The sequence below is a fragment of the Desmodus rotundus genome, chromosome 6, assembly GCF_022682495.2.
Source record: "Desmodus rotundus isolate HL8 chromosome 6, HLdesRot8A.1, whole genome shotgun sequence".
NCBI classification, from domain to species: Eukaryota; Metazoa; Chordata; class Mammalia; order Chiroptera; family Phyllostomidae; genus Desmodus; species Desmodus rotundus.
This window is the reverse complement of record NC_071392.1, coordinates 2,617,175-2,637,622: the sequence shown is the minus strand read 5'-3', so window position 1 is coordinate 2,637,622 and position 20,448 is coordinate 2,617,175.

Genomic DNA, 20,448 nt, shown 5'->3' with positions numbered 1-20,448 from the left:
TGGAAATTTTCTTTCCTGAAACTGAAGGTTGTCTTCCTAAATGGAAAGAAATAGGTCACACCCTTTCTCCAAGGCTAGTTTTTATTTCTTCTCTTAAATCTGTCCCTTCCATTGCAAAGGCTTCTCTTTGTTGCACCTCTCCTTTCACAGGTAGCACACTCATTTTTTCATTTTAAACGGAGCAAGAGAATGGTGTGGTTTCTGAACAATGGATTCTGAGTTGCTGTCCTCACTCACAGGCATTTCTACAGGGAGTTATAGTCCTTCTACCACATTCCAGGCAGCCAAGTTTTGTAAAGATCATTGAACAATGAAAAAATCGGCCTGTTATTCAATAGCAGGTAGTCTTTAGGAGCTATGCCCTGCCATAAAAAGACAAATTATGTTACCATTTCAGAATACATGAACTAGGAAGAATGAAAAGACTTTGCCACTTAGTAGCTGAAGCAAAGGTGAAGGAACCATTAGGAAAGGTGATGCGTGACCAGCGGAGTCCACATGTGAGAGGTGGCCAGGACCTGGGGCAGCCGACTTGTTTTCTATGCCTTGGGAAGCAGGCCTACATGGGCAGCTTCCTTGATTTCTTTCTTCTGTCCAGCTTTGGCACCCTCCCCCAGAAAAATGTTGGGAATGGTAGTACTTACTCTTCCATGTGTTTTCTCCTCCCTCTGTCTTTTCCTGCAGCCCTGGGGCTGGTATGTTCCAGAGCAGTTAATAATCCAGTGCACAAACTTTCACCTACAATCTTTCTGCAACCTTTTTATAACTTTGTAAACTACCTCATTATCATCTCCAACCACCCATTTTGAATGCACCATCTTTTTCCCTGCCGGAGCCCTGACTCATTTATCAGGGTGGGAGGGACAAAAAGATTAAGTAAATAGACCACGAAAGTTGGTGGTTACCATGATGCAAAACAGTAACCAAGGTGGAGAGCAGCTGGTCCGGACAGACTGTGTTCTGCTTCCGTGTCATTCTTGAAATTGAAATATGGGTGACATACAAGTCATATTAGTAGTCCTCTTTCAAAAAAACATAATGCTTGTACATTATACAGCTAAACCATCACGCCTAAAAATAGAATCGACTGACTTGGCTCACGGCTTTAAAAATTATATTTTTATATATTCATATATACATATATGTATGTATATTTTGTCTTAATTTTTTTCAGGTAGATCCCCTAAGTCACTTGAGATTTAGTAATACTTCCCAGTTTTTAAGGATCGTGTTCATGGCATTAAATTCTTTTCTAACCATCTCAAATCCAGCATTACCTATGAAGGACGAAACAATACTAGACATCCTTTGGCAGAGATGACCTTGCATTCCCATGAACCATGGATTTTACTTTTCAGAGCAAACATATTTGCTTGACACTAGGAGATTGTTTTATGTTAACAGCAGTTTTTATTTAATTTAAAAATATGTTCCACATGAAACATAAAGTAAGTCAGCCCAACAATAGCTCCGGCTGACACGTGCTATAAAACATGGCTGATGACATACAGTCGTCCCTCTGTGCTATAAAATAGGTTTTATAGCACTATTATCTTTCACTAGCATCCATGTGCAAGAAAGAAAAATGATGGCCGAACAGAAGAGAAGCTAACATTTTTTTAAATGTACAATTCTACTCGTTTCTATTAATCCAACTTTGGAATGTGTCCACTAAGGACTGAAGCAATAAATTTATCTGCATACAGTTTTTGCCGGAGTGGCTTAAATGAATTTGCTCAGTAAATAATGTTATCACTGGCATGAGAACACCCTGCTTGTGCTGTTCTTGCCTTGCATCCTGACACCACCTCCATCACCACCTCTACTCAGCTGTTTTCTTTATGCCTCATCGACTCGCGGTGGCATTTTTCATCCCACCGAGGGGCCGCTTTTTATTTGTATTAGTTCACTGGCATGGCGATATCCTACTGGAATACCCATACCCTAATCCTCTTGGGCTTTTGAGTGAAAATAAATGATAATAACTTTAAAGAGCAATAATAAATACAATTTATTTTAAATTTTACTTTATTCCCTGTCTAGCTAAGTTTGGAATCATGTTTAGAAAGAAAACTCTCATACCCTTCTGACCGCCTGTACCGATCTGTACTTGAGCATCGTTTAGTTTGCATGAGCACTTAATGGGTGCAAGCTAGATTTTTGATCATAATAAAGAGCTAAATAACATAATTTTATTCCTGAAAACTGATATGTTCAAAATAGTAGGTTGACCCTTCAAAATTCCTGAAGCAATCATTAAAACAAACATTAGTTTTTTATAGAAATGTCTATCATCTATCATTCATCTTTTTTATTATCTGTATTTTTATATGCAAAACCCAACATGCAGCATAGAGTTCAAAGTAGAACTAACACCTTTTAACTTAGTGAGTAAATGAGAAAATATATTTGGTATGTAACTTTGTTCTTATGAGAAAAATTCCACAAAATAGTATTTATCTAGATACAACATACTCTATTTTGTGGGAATCTAAGTAAATCTAAGATTCTAAGCAAACATGATTATTTAAATTGCTGGGTAAAAGACTTGATAAGTTTAAATTTGAGAGAGGCAAAAGGGCAAGGCTATAGAATTCTGGGGAAAATGATCAGGAATTTAAGAAGTGTATGTGTTTGTGTGCTTGTTGGTATGTTGTAGATGAGTAAGTGTATAGAAGAAGTAAGCCCTGGCTGGTGTGGCTCAGTGGATTGAGCTCTGGCCTACGAACCAAAGGGTGGCCAGTTCAATTCCCAATCATGGCACACGCCTGGGTTGTAGGCCAGGTCCCCAGCAGGGGGTGTGCAAGGGGCAACCACACACTGTTTCTCTCCCTCTTTTTCCATCTCCCTCCCCCTTGTCTAAAAATAAATAAATAAAATCTTTTAAAAAATAAATAAAAGAGCTAAAACATTACCTTCCCTAAGACAATGAAACATATTAAAAACTGAAACGGTGTTTCTGTAATACTTGTGTAGAAATATGGACAAACATAGCCAAGAAAACGGTTAGAAATATCTAAAAACATTTCCTTCTAAGGAGCAGGAATAGGATCAGAGAAGAAAATCCACTGTTACAATGCAGGTATTATAATTTGACCTTTTCAATTTGTATACTTATTATATTAAACCTTATATCTGATTTATATTTTTATTTCAAAGCAAATTAAGAGCCAATGAAATTAAGGATACCTCATTTATAACTAAAACTATTTAATCCTTCTTTATACAAATTTTATTTAGAACTGAAATGAGTCAAGCAGCTTCAGAGGTGTTTCCCTACCCAGTCATGTCATTTCCAAGAGTAAAAGAGAGGGAAACATAATTCTTGAACTTTCTTGAAATGCAAATCCACCTAATACCTAGGTATGGTAAATGGCCATGTCGTTGGAAGAAGGAAGCTTGTTATTCATCATAAAACTGGGTTCCCGCAGTTGTGAGAAATGAAGTTGTTCTCCCTGAGTAATTATTAACTGTTAAATCCTAGACGGCAGCTGCAAGGGAGAGAAAATGCGGATGCCACAAACAGAACGATTCTACGATTTTTCATTTATCCTAGGAGCAGCTTATCTCCTGCGATCAACTGCCGATGGGAAAGACGAGGCTAAGAATTTCATTTGAAATACATGACACATTACCAGATGGCTTTCGTTGCAAATAATCCAACAGCAAGGCACAGAACTCATTAGTGTTGAGGGAAAAGTCCTGAGAAGAGAATAAACAGAGAAAAGATGGGCAAACGAAATGATCTAAATTCAAATGAATAAATAGCAATAATTCTAAACTCTCATACCTTAATTTTCTTCACATTTTCTTATCTCTCTTACAAAGGCATATTGTCAGAGGGAGGGAAAAAATAGGTGCAAACTAAAAATAGTGGTTTGATAAACATAGAGGTAATTTTATACATGATGTGAATTATCTTTGTTTCTGAACATTCAGAAAATTTACTTTGAGAATCTTCTAACACAAGTTACATATGAACATCAGTAATTGTATTATGTAGTCATGAGATATTTTAATAGTCAATAGGTTAATTAGATGCAATATTTTTCAATGCTTTCAATTTCTAATGTAAAAACATTTTATATTTTCAATATTGCTTTCTCAATGCAATTAATTATAATTAATCATATCTCAGCAGAGCATTTTTTCAGTTGCTATACCAATGAAATTCTTTTTGACAAAATTATAGAAATGTTACCATACTTGTTTTTCATCATTAGATTTAACTTGATCAAATGCATTTTTAATATCACAAGTCAGTATCTTTTTTTAATAGACTATATGCATAATTCTACCTTAGATTTCCTAGGTCTAATCCACAAAATAAATTAACAAAAAATAAAACTCAAATGAAAGAAAAGTCCATACTATAGTAAGATGTGGTAGTAAGCGTAATGGGGTAGTATGATTTTCAGAGCATCCTAGGGCATGCAGAGAATTTGACAAGGGAGAAGGAGAGAGGTTACTTTAAATAGGCCAATACCTGTGAATCTGGAAACTCACATTGAAATAAAGAAAGCATGAGTTTTGTTGATAATATGAACAGACTTAGGTGGGTTAGAGAAAATGATTGCCACTAGGCATACATATGTCTAAAAAAAGAGATGCATAGGAGGGAAGCAGACCCCAAACATGTCTGCAGCAGGTGGCTTGTAGGGACAAATTGAGTCTGTACTTGGACTGCATTTTGCAAGGTGGATTCCTCCATTTTTCCTACATTTATCCCATCTGGTCAGCAATCATAAACATTGGTTGAGTATCTCTTTAGTTATATATTGATTTTATTCTTACTCTACCTCTCTTTCCATCTGTGCAGTAAAGGTCACGGCTTTCTGCATTTGGGGGTTTGAACTTTTGGATCGTGGGGGTTGCATCATCTGTGCCCTGGCAAGGGTGCCTTTAGCAACCTGGGATTTATTCAATGCCAGGGTGTTTCCATAAAGAAGTTGATTGGATTGACTCACTGCTAACTATTTCAGTAAACATAGTAGTAGGGACCCTATTTGTTAATGGCCGTACAAGAGGTCTTTTTTCAAAAAAACAGGGACATGGGGCTGAGGAATAGAAGATACTGGGTGACCACGAAGACAAGTTAAGACCAGGTGATCAAAAGGAAAGCCAGATAAGCTGGGCTCAAGAATGTCCACGCCTCCCCTCCCTTCAGAGAATGCAGAAGTAGCTGATCTTGTTCTCCTAGCTGGGATCCTGGGATGCTGGAATGAGCAATTCTACCATCTCTCCAAGCAACTTGACAGAAAGAGGCCGTCTCCCAGCCCTGCAGTGGAAAGTTCCACAAATCTGCCTTTTTTCAGAGAGCTTCTTTTCACACAGCCCACTTCATCCCCAGTTTATGGAATCAGCCAAGCAGAGCCAGCCCTCAAGCCAGGTCAGAACCACCTTTCCTCTGTACTGCCTCCTCTGTGCTCAGGCATAAGCTTAATAATAAAATCTTTCTGCAAATTTCAATGGGGTTTCCTCTCCATTTCTATTTCAGGGCATCCAAGAACCTCAATGCAAACACCACTTTAAGTTAGAAAAAAGTCTCTATTTAAAAAACAATTAGAGGCCTCTCAATGTAGTCAGCTGCCCTATGGGTATTTATGGGAGGGTCAAATCAAAAAGAGCACAAAGGCAGGATGATGGCTAGCCTTAGAGCAGAGGGTCAAAGTCATTTTCACCCGCATCAGCCTCAGGCTGCCTTCAAAGGGCGAATGTAATTTTAGGACTGTGTAAATGTAACTACTCCTTAACTAGGGGTAGAAACAAGGTGCAGGGCCACAAAAAACAAGGTGGAGGGTCAGATTCCGCCCACAGACCTTGTGTTTGCCACCTGTGCCTTAGAGAGTCCTTGATAAAATTTTTTACAAAAACAACATAAATCAGACAAAGAGCAAAAATTAAAACCCAAATCTCATGTAAATTGCCCTTTTCCTCCTTCATAGTTTCTCTTTTAGTACCAACTTCCTGTCCTGGCTTTGCAGAATATATTTTTCTTCCCTGGGCCCCAGTCTCAACTGCACCCCTTAAAGCTCAGCTCCAACTTCATACGCAGCCCCAGATCGCCAGTCAAATCTCTTGAGTTCCAGAAGTCTTCCAACTTCCACAGAAAACCCTTTAAACTCCCGGATGCCTATTTTAACTATTCTTTCTTTTTCCCTTTTTTTTGAATTTATTGGGGTGTCACTGGTTAACAAAATCACACAGGTTTCAGGTGCACACTTCTACAACACATGATCTGTACACTGTGTTGTGTGTTCACCACCCCGAGCCAAGTCTGTCCATCACTATTTCAGTCCCCTATACCCTCCCCCACCTCCCCTCGCCCTCACCCTAGAAATCACCATCTTGAAACAAATTAAAATGAGAATACAACAACCCCAAATTTGTGAGGTACAGCAAAAGCAGTCCTAAGAGGGAAATTCATAGCATTACCAGCCTATCTCATGAGACAAGAAATATCTCAAACAAACTATTCTTTCTTTATAAGACTTACAGAGGACTCTAAGACCTGAACTCGAAGTGAGAGGCATACAGCTGACTTACGTAAATCATGAAGGCCAGGAAGTGGATTCAGCCGAAGCAGTCCGGAAGGCTCAGTCTGCTCTCTCTTATGACTCCTCCTTTCCCAGGATTGATAAACAGGCCCCGCAGCTCCAGACGTTCACATGTCCTGTCCCTGGAGGACATATGCTGGGCCCCCACTGCAGAGAATTCATAGTCTCTAATGGCCGCTGATCTTTTAAATTATAAAATCCTTTCCTTCCACTCTCTGAAGGTCCTGCAAAGTTCAGAGAGAAATTAGAAAGATTAGCGGCATCTGGGTTGGCTGTTAGGGACACACTGCGCCACATGATTTACAATAGTTATCAGACAGGCCAGGTGGCCCTCTGGAGAAAGCCCCCCTTCATTGGGGGAACAGGTGGCCAGGACCTCTCCCAAGTCCTCCTAGAAATGTCCAGGAGCTGCTCGGCTAGAAGTTGATACTCAGGGCCTTCTAGGAGCAATAACGAAGACTCTCCTCCTGAAATTAATTGGTCAAAAGTTAAATTTTGTACTGAGGAAGAAGAATGCCCAAAATGACTTTGTTGAATGGTTTATACAAACTTTTCAGAGATGCACTTCATTATAGTCAGAAGCCCCAGAACATAGGCAAGTGTCAATTTCTGTTCTGGTGGAAATTTTTCTCCCCATATATTAAAAAGCAAATTAAAAATACTATGGTCAATTGGCCTGGGCAGCAGTTAAGCACAATAGTGATTCTCTGAAAATAGTTTGCAGGAATGCAGAAGAAAAAAATAGGATTAAAAGCTATCATTCTTTTTTTTTTGAAGATGCAATTTTATTTACTAATTGCATACAAAAGCATATTGCATATCAAACAACGAAATTTTGCAAAAAAAATAGAAAGAAAAGTAAGAAAAGGAAAAGATACTCTTCTGAAAGCTAACATGAACTCTATACAGAATAAACCTTCTGGAACAGCGATCGTGCTCGCTTTGCAGTTTGATACTTTAGAAAAACAAAAGCGTGACTGGGAAAGCAGACTAAAGCCCGCTCAGACGGAGCTGTTTGGCTTCCGTCTCTCGCAGGCATTACAACAACTGTCTACATTGAAAGGGAGCTGTCTAGCACTTAAGTGAAAAAACAAACAAACTCACCCTCAGAAAGTTAGTTTCCCTCCTCTGGAAGGACAATGCTGTCTTAGTACATGGGGCCACCTGATCCTCTGTCGCACCCCAGAGCCACCCATCAACCTCAAAATTGAGCACTGCTAACCCGGGTCTCTTAATTGATGGTGGAGTGACTTTTCTCCAGCTTCCGGTCGGAGGATTTTCCTGTACCTGTCACCTGCAATTCCACGCTGGCAGTCATAGTGTCTGGGTAGCCTGCTTCATTCCCCGTATATCAGTCCGCCCAGTATCTTTAGGCCCTTTTAACACGCACTGTAGCTGGCCCGTCTCCTCCTGCTCATCAGCACCCTTTCTTGGTGGAAATTTGTTATGTAAATTTAATGCTTTAACAAATTGCAATGATAAGGGGATTTTTATTACGCTGCACTTAGACCAAGCCCCATTTTGTTTTCTTTCCTGGAAACTCACCTTTATTTAAATTCCTCTGAAGAGGATGACTCTTTAAGGAAGTCCCCATTAGCCTCCGGGCCAGGGACGCAAAGGAAGCCCGATCGCTGTGGCAGGCAGAGCCTGCGTGCTTTGCTAGGAGAAAAACAGACTCTTTCCCTGGTGTCCCAGTGCCCTCTCTCTCCAAAAATGCAAAATGAGGTTTTAACCCTATAACAGACTCCCTCTCACAATAGGGTGTATTATTCTTTACTTTTTCACCCTGTGATAGTCCACTCTTGTCAGTGAGGAAAGAAGGTAAGTGTGATTCTAAAGGTAAACAAATCTTCCAATTCACACAGGACGTAAGGCCATCAGCTGCTGTTGGTCCCAAACTGAGCTACCACAGCTCTCACCTGTCTCCCACTGAGTCCGCCTGGTTTATAGGAATTGACCTTTGCTCATGCTCCTTTTCAACTCCATTGCCCCCTAACTCACAATGAACATGAACTTGGGTACCTCAGCAATATTGTGAGTCTCCCTTCACATTTTGCCAAGTCCTCTAAGCAGACTCAGCTTTGATAGCCTTGACTCACGGCCAGCACTTGTGAGGCCTATGGATGACTTTACACTTTGTAATCCAGCTGAGCAGGTGCTGTCGTGGACACCCTCATTCTTCTCGGACATCAGCTCACTCAGGCCGTGAAGCCTCCAGCTCTAAACTTGAATGGTGGGCAAGCCACTGTCCTTACTTGGGACCTGAGATGTGTCTGCACATCCAAAAGCTCACCCCAAATAGCTTGAGTCAAATTTTTCCATCCTTCTCCTCCCCAAATGAAACAGAACAAAATAAAACAAGAACAGTTGCATACTTTTTTAGGGGCACCTGCTACTGTGTTACCGGATCCTGAATTTTACATCCCTGGCTGACCTCTGTCTGCCCTTCTCCAGGGACCTCCCAGAGCCCATCGTCTGGCTTTCTGAGGCATTACTGTCCTCTGAAACTTTACAATTAGCTCTGTCTACACCGCTGGCTCTTGGCTTTCCAAATTTTGACGCATCTTTTAATTTACACTGCCCTGAGAGTAACGGGATTGCTGCGAGCACTCTAGGACAACTGTGTGTCTCTCAGATGTGCCCTGCAGCGTATTTGTCACGCCAGATAGACCCAGTGGCATCAGACATGCCCCCGTGGGATGGCCTCAGCTGCCACCTTGATTGGAGGAAGCCAGCCGTCTAACATTAAGCTCCCTAGTCCTCTCTGTGTTCCCCGTGCTGGTTGTGCTATTTTTCAAGTTCATAGGACACAGCATTTCTCCACATGTCGACAACCACCTATGAATAGGCATTTTGAGATAACCTTTCCTTCCTCCTCATAATACTTAAAATCCACTTACTTTGCAACCCCTGCCTGATGATGGGGACCCAACCCCACGCCACAAGATCGCCTTGCAACTCTAAAAATGGTCTCAGAGCCATGATAGGATCTCATCTCAGGCATCTCTTTAGCCAGCCTAGATGTATTTGCTTTAGTGACAGCTCCTGTAAAGGGAATTTCTGGGGAAACACAATAACTGGTTATGCAGTAGGTTCCCCACCTGAAACGCTTGGGACATACTCGTTGCCCACAGTCAACTCAGCACGAGCCGCTGAACTCAGCTCTTACCAGATCTTGCATATCAGCAGGACAAGCTGCCTCTGTCTGCATAGGCTCTAAGCGTGCTTTGGAGCCTGCCAGCCTGTTGGCACAATTTGGAAATCCCGTGGATTCTTCACGCCTGCAGGTACTTCTGTTGCTAATGGCCATACCATTACTGCCCTACGACACGCTCTTCGACTTCCTTCTAAAATAGCTATTGTCCACTCTTCAGCCCACATTAAAAAGACTGATACTGTATCTTTAGGAAATGACAAGGCTGATGAGGCTGCTAATAATAGGCAGCTAAAAATGGACTTCCTTATCCTTTCTCTACCCCATTTTTGAAACCTGCCTTTACCCTGACTAATAGTATTAACTCCAAGGCAAATACTCCACAATCTGGAAATTTAACTAATGTTCACAAAAAGGTGCCAATTTTTTTTTTAGATGGATTATATATTGAAGCAAATGGACTTCTTGTAGCTTCCTTTCTTTTGAGTTTTGGGTTTGTGCTTATATCTTATCAAATGAGATGTATACACATATATCAAGGATAGTTAAGGAATTCAAAGCCAGTTGGTTTTCCCTGGAATCCACAAGATTTCTGACCATATGATTTCCAAAAGCATTACTCATGAATCGCACCAAACTTCTGAGAGAAATCAGTGTAGCTCGGGAAGACTTCCAGGCCCATACTACCCTGTGTGGAGCTCCAAATGGACTTGACGGGCTTGCCCAAGCTTTCGTCTGTTCTTACCGATTTGCTATTGTCCGCCTATTCAATGGTTGGCAGACTGCTCTTCGATGACATGTGCTGATGGCACATCGGGAAATAAATTAATAACTGGGGTGATTTTTTGGCAGTTTTTTTACAGATTGAATCAGAGAAAAGAACTCACTTGTTTTACAGTGGAAACAAAAACTCAATGTGAGACTCACATAAGTCAACAGACCTTTTAAAAAACATGATAGAAATCCAGATTTACTTTTAAATATGTTATCAGGAAATGGGATGAGAGACAGGACGTAAGGTAAATAGGAGAGCACATTGTCTTAGAGAAAGAAAAGTAAATTTCCCCCCAACTCCTCCTTTTCTCTTCATCTAGCCTCCGATTCTTTGAAGAATAACTGGTGTGCCATTGTCTTACTGAGCATGAACAGAGGTGACATTACTGTGACAGCAGTTGATTCGGTGGCACCGAGAAAGAGAAATGTATAATGAATTGGCCCTTATATAGCTATTATTTATTTCATGACACCTTCCGGGCAGAGAAAGAGGAAGCAAGCTCATAGAATGGCCCTCAGACTGAGAAGAAATCGATTATGTCATATGCCAAAAAAAGGAAATAAAGCTATGTGTACATAGTCATCCTTTCTCAGCTATTTTTATTTTAGAAAATGCAATAACACAATTATTTTCAGTTAAGTCTATACATTTTTCCGAGATTACAGAAATTTTATCATTCCACGGGAACAATTTTGAAGCAAAAAGGATTGGAAAACTGACAAAGGAGAAAATGAAAAGAAGAAATTCCAAGAAAATTTATTGATATACGTTTCCCTTTTTTAAGTTTCCTAAAATTGGAAATGTTGTAATATTGGTTTCATAAATTGCAACAAAATGTTTGCAAATTTTGAACTTGTTCCTGTTGACAGCAAGAAAAAGAAGTCAAATGTTTTGTTTCTTATTCACAGTTTTCCACATTATTTTTTAAATTAGCTCTACTACTGTGACTTCTGAATTTCCCTCTATAAATATAGTGTGGTGAGCGGAACATTAAAATAGCCCAGTGACTTACGCCCTTGGATAGCTCCCCGCAGCCTGAGTCTGAGGAAGCTTGTGACTGCAGAGTGAGGCTGTTCTGATGGGTGTGTGGCATCATACAGCACAGGGGAGGGGCTTTGCAGATACAGCTAATCAGTTCCTTTTGAGTTAACTCAAGGGAGATTTCCTGGGTGGAGCCGCCCTTGTCAAATGAGTCTTTCCAAGAAGAACTTACTCCTTCCCTGAGCTCAGCAACTCAAAGAAGCAGACTTCCCTGGTTGCCTAGAAGAGCCCACCGTGGTCTCTAAGCTACAAGAAAATGCATTCTGGCAACATCCTTGTGAGCTTGGAAGGAGCCTCTGAGCCTCAGGTGAGACTGTGGCCCCACTTGGCACCTCGATTGCAGTCTGGGGACCCACCTAAGCCATGTCCAGAGAGCTGCCCCAGAAACTGTGTATTGTTTCAACCTCTGGGTTTGTGCTGACCAGTTGGACATCAATGAGGGATCAATGTGTGTATAATTATATATACACACACATATATCTAGGTCATTTGCACTTGCACATTTGTTACAAATTTTAAGCATCCTTAGTTAACTTTTTTTTTCAGAATTGAATTTACCAAAAACAAAGATTTTTGAAGGTTGAATAAAATACTACATGCATGGGTAGAAATTAATTCATAATCAGTAGCACAGAAGTTTCTCTTAATCAAGTGCATCTTCTCTGTTAAGCAAAACTTCTTTCCTCTCTGTGTCTTTTGGCAGAAAACATAGCCTCTCTGAGAAAGGAAAGTCTTGAATCCACGTTCTGGCCTTTGAAAATTGCCCGTGCTAGAAATAATGCTAATGGGTGCGTTGGCCGCACGCTTGGACCTTTCGAGCAGCCCTCGCCGGGAGGTTCTTCTTTAAGTCATCACATTTTATGCCGGTGTGAACAATATGTTTGCAAATTTGGAGTTTATGAATTACATATGTGTGTTTTGGGAGCAAGGCTTGTAGGTTTAATCAGCGATGATTCCTCAGAAGGAAATCTCATGCGCATGTCCCATACCCCATCACCTCACCACGTAATCCCCAGCAGCCATGTGACCCATCCTGCACATCACAGGGCATGTGTCCAATCTGCACAGCATTGGTGGAAAACAAACATATCACCAATTCACCTCTGCTTCTCCAATGCCACACATTACAAAATCTCATTCTACAATGCGTTCTTCTTATTCACAATCCCCTAGAATATTTATTAAAGCAATGCTTTCCATTATATCTTCTTTGATCACCTTAATTTTTTAAATTACTTACAAGTTCTAGGAGTCTCAGGACATATATCACTTGTCATTTCCTACACTATTTGTACTTCAGTTTGTTCTGTTCAGATACTTATTTCTGATTCCAGCCATATCTCTCCCAAATGTCCAATATTAGGCAAGATACCAGTATCTAATGCATATTTAGTTTTCCACCTGGAGAAGTGTTCTTGCTGGGAAATCAGTCATAAAATACTTTGCATCCAAGGAGAACAAGGCTTGCCTCCTACAGTGTTTGAGGCATAATCAGTGGCTTGTCTTTGGGCATTTAATTTAGCTGCTGTAAGTCCTTGTTTCCTCATCTCTAAAGTTCAGGTAACCACAAGGCAGCTGTGAGGATGAGGGGTTTCTTTTGTATAAAATGCCTTTCTTGCTTTTTAATATAAAATACATTTCATTGGATGATCCTCAATTTCAAGATCAATTTTTGACCAATGGTTCTTCCAGCCAAGCAATGCCCAGTACTCGGTAGGTATCAAGTGAACAAGTGCCAAGATATTTGGTTTGAGTATGTTCGCGAGGCTCCTCTCCACACCCCTGGGTCCTTTAGCTTAGATTCCCTACTCCTAATATCTCAGGGCCCACATCTTCCTCAGACAACAGCCCTTCACATTAGAGGGTTTCTCCTTCCCGCCTCCCTCAGCACACCTGAGACCTAGCAGGAATCTGGCAGGTAAGCAGCCTGCCTGTGCCGTGCCCACGAACCCACTGCCACTGAGCATCTGTGTTTTCTCAGGAATGCGAGTCGTGTCTAATCGTCACAATGGTTGTGGCGTCAGAATTTTCTGTGGATGTGGCCTCTGCTTCCTTCCACAGGAGTATTTCTGTCTTCTTCTCCTTTGCTACCAGGCTGCCTGACACTGCCAATGGAGGGAAAAATCACAGAAATGAAAAGAAATTTAAGTTAATGATATCTAATTATTGTAGGCCCTTAATGAATTCGTATGTTGGCTAATAGTCTTATTGCATTTCCCACAGTGCACCTCACTGCATGCTTCTTGAATATTCGCCCTTGCTTTAATTTTATTTTTGTGTATTTGTATATTTAAAGATTTGCATTTGTAATTTCCTAAATTTTTCTTCATTTGAAAAACTATTGTGATGTCCACCCACATTTTATCTTTCCTTTATCCAGACATTTTAATATCTTTCTAATCTCTTTTCCCCGAGGCACCAGCCCGGCCAGAGCTGCCTTCCTGACTGTGTGTTTTCTGTTAAATGCAGCACCCCATAGCATTCACTGCGCCCCAAGAGGAAACTTATTTTTTCTTTAAATGCCAACTAAATGTCATCGCTCTGTGATGTCCTTCCCAGGGCCGACAGCCATGCCTGAACATCCTTTTGTGTTTCAGTAATGTGCTCCTTGTATTTCAATCATTACATTTAATGTACTTGTTCATATATCATAAATTTTAAAAATATGCAGAAGTGTGAAATCTGAGTAGGTGCTGAAAGTCGTGCATTAAGACGGAGGGGCTATATCGCCAGCTTTACTGCTGGCCAGTCTTCCTGCATAGCAATTAGCATCTAAACTGATGGCTTTCAACCTCCACCGGCATGTTTAAACCCCGCTCAAGTGCTAACAAATACATATTGGGAGAAATTGAACACATTCAATTTGCTTTAAATATCCACGTTTCTATGCAAGAATTTTAAATGGAGACTATTAGCTCAATACTTTTCAACCCATTGGATTGATCATTGAGAGGACAGGCATTCTGTTATGGCTAAAATGTCCTCATTTGGATGACCCGGTTAGCATCAGCCACCGTTGGTGACAAATCCCAGCTACCTGTGATCTGACCTGAACGAGTCTACCCCTGCAGAGGATGCCATCGCTGAGGGAGGGGATTTACTATGCAAAGCCCTGAGCCACATTTGATGTGTGGCTTCTGAGCCTGACCTCTTTCTACTGGAGAGAGAGGTCAGCTCTTTCTCCTCTGCCTGACCTCAGAGAAGATCTGTGAAAGCGTCAGCGTGCTCCTCCTTTCCCCACCAGTGGGAAGTTCGAACCACGCATGCCGCACTCTGGATACATACAGAACCCGTCGCCCCACCCCCAGCCAAGGTGTAAACTCCAAACCGGCCTCGCTGCCCTGACCTTTCAGTCTGCGCAGGCGCGGCCTCTTGGTGTGTGCGCTGTTGTTGACCTCGACGTCCGAACCAGGTTTGGGGTAGGCATCCATTCGGTTTTCGTGGAATAGTCACGATCTCATAAATAATTTAAACTATTGAGCAAGAAATTATTAGAGCAATGAGTTAACACTTACTACATGTAAGATATTTTGGAAGGCATTGAAAAGCGCATATAGTTGTCAGAAACAATTTTGGACAAAAAAGTAAATAATGCTAATTTAAGTAAAGAGAAGAATTCATTGGAATGATAAATGGTTCTGTAAATTAAAGGTAAACCTAACCAGGAACCACAGAAATGTTACCCACATGTTTGCAGCGTTGAACTCGAGATCTCAGACGCTCCTGTCGCAATTGCCTTCTGCACTTGGTTTTACTCAGAACTTGACCTCTGCCTTTTGCTAACCTGAGTGACAGTCCAGGTTCTTCAGGCTCCAGCAAATCCCTGAGCTCCTTGGAAACAGGGCTGTGGACAGGACCACCCCAGACAGGACTGCTCTGAATCTCTACGCACACCAGGTGCATTCAATCCTTCCGAAGCACACTGAAGAAAGAGGCCACTGAGCAAAGTAGGCTCAGAAAACAGAGAGAGAGAGAGGGGGGCTTACCTTTCTGGCGCACGTATAGAAACCTGACGACAGTGTCTCATTAATCATCCGTTTACGTGCTCGCTCTCTGGATCAACCACTGACTGCACCAAACATGAGGCACCCGAGGTGGCCCACTTGTGGTCAGTGGTGCCCTCTGTGGCCAGGGATGCTGGGCATTCACCCACCACACTCACGCTGGAGCAGAGAGGGTAATCTCAGAGGCAGGAACATTTGCATAACTGTGAGCACCGGGTGCATCATTTGTGACAGGTCTCTACCACTACGTAGTGTACAGCTCTCATAAACATGTGATTAGTCTCCTAAAACAGAATAGGTAGTATTTTTCTCATATTAAAATAAGGAAACTGAGATTCAGAGAGATTTAAATAAGTTCTCTTTCACAGGTAATAACTAGTGGAGCAAAAATTTATTTACAGGCTTTATGATTCTAAGATTATAATTATCCTGATATACAGTGCCTTTTAGAGATCAATCACCTATGCCAGAAGGAAGAAAACTCCTTTGCTAGTGAGTGCATGAGACAAATCACTGGGCTGGAATAAGGATATGTTCATCTGCAATTGCAACTCTGGATCACAGCCCAGCTGAAATAAAAATATTCAACTTTATTCTTCGTCTATCCCTTTGCTGCTTGTCACTGAGCTCTGATCTACAACGGGCTCATTAAATAAATATCTTAGGAGGCACAGGTTTTAAAGGAATTATACCCTCAAACTGCATTTTCTTTGAGAAGAGACAAAATGATCATTTAATTCATTGAGTTTGACCTACAGAAAAGATAAGTGGACTTGCACAAAACCACTGACATAACCTAATTTTCTCCGATGAGGTACAAAGTAGGAGATGAGAAAGAATTACTCTGGCATTTAGAAATAAGGAAAATGCATGGGCTCATCATTAACCAAACTAAAGTGATGGGGGGTGTGCCTGCCCCGTTGTCGCATTAAGAGACAAAAGCAAAGGAATGCTAGCTTAATTAAGACAGAAACCATCCCGAAAGACAGTAAGAAATGCTTCTCATTTTGTTTGTGTTCTATCTCTTTTTAAAATGGTCAATTCTCTTTCCTCACAAAGAAATGTTAAGCACCTTTTCATTTCCAAGACACTTGTTCTCAGCATTTCCCTGAATTGGTGTTCTGGTAATTCACTGGGCACCGTGCATTTGCCCGCAGGGACTGGTCTTATTCACGGGATTGGGGGTCCTATGATTGGAACCTTAACACCTTCTACTGACACCTGATAACACGGGGCCTGTCTTGTTAGATTTAGTGGATGATTATAATGTTTCGTCCTAAATATTGTTTCGTACAGTATCATGTTGTTTTAATGTATATAATATGACTATGCCTAAAACTAACATGATTAATAATTGCTAATTAGAATTCAAGTGTTTTGCCTACATTATTATGATACTACTAAAATAAAGAGACTTAGAGAGATTTGTTTACTGAAATGAGACGGACGTACGAGGAACTGTGCATATTTAAAGTGTACGAGTCCATAAATTTTGGCCTAGATATACACCCATGAAACTATCATCGCATCCAAAATAATGAACCTAACCATTGTCCCAGCATGTTCCTTCACACCCCTTGGAAACACCTCTAGCTCCTTCATACCATTTATTGAAAATTCATCATTTTTCCACTGGTTACTTTTGTACGTTTGTCACAGTTTTATACATATGTTACATGTATTTTAGTACTTTACTTTCCTTCCATTGGTTTCTTCCTCTACTTTGTGCTAATGCTTTGATTCCTTGATAACTGTAACATTACATTAAATTTTAAAATTGTATGATTTGAGAAAGTCTTTTAACTGGGTCATTAATTAACTTTATGCTAAGCCAGCATTATAATCCTAAAATAAACCTGACTGTCATGGTGTATTTTTTAAAAATATATTGTTGGATTCATTTTCTAAAATTTTGTTAAACTATTTTGAATATACGTAGATGAGGAATGTTGTTCTCTAGGTTTTGCTTTACTTTGTGTATATTTTGTAATGTATTTTCTAGTTGACAAAAGAAAAGTCAGTTTCATAGAAAGTGTTGGGAAGTACTGTCCCCAATTTTCATTTTCTTAAATGTTTGGTAGCGTTCATCAGTGAAAGTATATGGGCTTGGAGGGGGGTTTGTTGTTATTTTAACACAGGGAATAAAAATAAGTAAAGATACTCTGTTTTATTGCCAGTGTATTCGTTACACCTAGATCAATACTAGTTTAAAAGCTGTTTTTTTAATCATGGAGTAACACTTGACATTTGCTGCTCTTTTATATTCCAGTCAAAGAATCTGATCATGACCTAGAATTGCAGGTAAACAATACAGGTTGACCCGGACTCTTCGAACCCCAGGCCAAGGATATTGGTCGGTATACACAATGGGCTGTGAGCCAACGCTTTCAGGCCCTGGGCTTGAGATCTCTGTGCCACGGCTTCCCGGCCGACACCTAAGGACGTGCTGACCAGGTCATCTTCTGTCCACCTTGTTCAGTGCCGGGAGCCCACTGCCTTCTGTCCACGCAGACTAGCCAGAGCTGAACGCTGCTCCGTGCCTGGGCGTGTCCTCAGGGGGAAGCTGGGCGTTCGACCTCACAGGGCTGTTTGGGGATGACATTAGGTGACTGGGACAGCCACCACAGCCACTGTAGTAGGGAATCAGTGGACCTGCCCCTTCCGCTGGTCTAGGGTGGGTGCCTTCTGTTCAGCAGGGAGGTTGGCTTCTTTTACTTTGCTAAGCTAACGCTCGTTTCTCCCATGTACATTCCAGACACGGCAGTTAGTTATTGTCAAGTATAAAATAATCTTCAAAAAAGGAAGAAAGAAAAGCACCATGAATAAGATGGGAAAAGATTGGTTGCTGCCATCTCAAAAAGCAGAAAATAAGTGCCCGATCCAGTTCGTAAACAAAAGCCAGCATCCCAGGCCTGGAGTGTTTCCGGCTGTGATTTGTGTGCACCCGGCGGTCACAACTCAGATGCCCGCAGGCACGGCCGCCCCTCCTCCCGCTAGTCTCTGCTTCGTGTCTTTGTTCACCGCCTTCTGGTTTTGTTCAAACACAAGCGCAGAACTGTTGTGAAACTTCGTTTTTATCCCGAGATCACAAATTAGAAGAAACACTTTTTCAGCAATGTGTGTAGACCGCAGTGCCCTTACTCTACAAGTGTCAATCTTCAAAGGTAGTTACCATGTCGTCATGTATTATGATCGTGTTAATGAACGTAGAGTCATTTCTGCCCGCTAGTGACATTTACGAAAGGTACATAAAACTAAGAACAAACTCAAATATCCAACTATTTCTACTTTTCCATTTGCTCTTACGCCTTTTCAAAGCAAGTAAACATTTCATCTGATGATAATACTTAGCAACTCAGTGTTAACACTGTCCAACTAGGAGGAATTCTGAAGTATAGCGTTTCTTTTTCTTTTTTACTTTGCTTTAGTGTGGGGGGTGGTTTAATGTTTCTAATTACTCATTGTTTTCACAGGCGTTTTTAATAAAATGTTTTAAATACGTTTGATTTTCTTCAAACAACCTCTTTAAGATGTATTGCTTGCTATTACAAGAAACAACAGCTACATGAGCTTGTGTTGATCTTGCTGCTTGTTGAGGAACCGCTCCCCAGAAAGCACACGGCTGTTTGCGCTGACTGTAGCGCAAGACGGGCAGCACTGAATTCCAACGATTTTGTTTAGTTTCTGCTAATATAATAGTTTCTAGTTGCAACATAACTATTATTTAGCATTATCAAAGAGAAAGTTTTAATTTTTAAAAAGATTTTTCCTTTTAGTTATCAAAAATATTATGTTATAAAAGACACCTGGCCCTGACTGGTGTGGCCCAGTGGATTGGGCCTTGTCCCACAGACTGAAAGGGCACTGGTTCGATTCCCAGTTAGGGAGCATGCCTGGGTTGCGGGCCGGGTCCCTGGTTGGAGGTGTGCTGGAAACAGCCTATCGGTGTTTCTGTCGCACATCAACGTTTTTCTCCCTCTTTTTCTCCCTCCTTTGCCCTCTCTCTAAGAATAAATAAATAATAAACCTTTACATGTCACCTTAGAGATAGATAAATACAAAAGCACACTAGTAATCTTATTCCAGTAGGTAGATAAATAATAAATATATAAAGATATTATAAGTATACACATATACAAGAGGGGACACAAAAAACCAGAATTGTCTTCTGGAGGGTGGGCCCTGGAGTCCAGGCTTCCCCTGCTAGGTGAGTGTCCAGGAGCCCATCTGTGTCAGCGTACCAGCTGGCGTTGTTGTGAGAGGCTGTGTTTGGCTTCAGTAATTTTTTTTGGAGATTCTTTTGATATGCTTACCCACTTCGTGATGGGTACTGTATGAGCACACCTGCCCACATGGCACTGAGTGTCCCGCAGTTTTTGACCAAAAACTGCATGACCCCAAAGCCCTACCCTCCTTATTCACCTGATCTCGCCCCGAGTGACTTTTTTCTGTTTCCCCAGATGAAAAAAAAGTCCTCAAAGGAAACATTTTGCTGATGTGGAAGAGTTAAAATAAAAAACAGCAGAAGCACGAAAAGGCATCAACATCAATGAGTTCAAAAACTGTTTTGGAGCAGTGGAGAAAAACGTCTCGAAACGTCTACTACATCAAGTGAAGAGTACTTTGATCCACCCATTTACCGATGGGCACTGAGGCTGTTCCCAGCACTTGGCTGCTGTACATGGACAAAGACAATGGGGTGGGGGAGAGGAATGAATGTGGGAGGTGGGGGTGCATACAGTGGGGGAGAGTAATGGGGATAAAATAGGGACAACCATAACTAAACAAAAATTTTAAGAGTACTTTGAAGATGACAAGTTTAAACATGTAAGAATAAGTACATAACTTTTAATAAATAAGTTCTGGTTTGGGGGGTACCCTCATATAGAAACACAATGTATATATACATATATACAT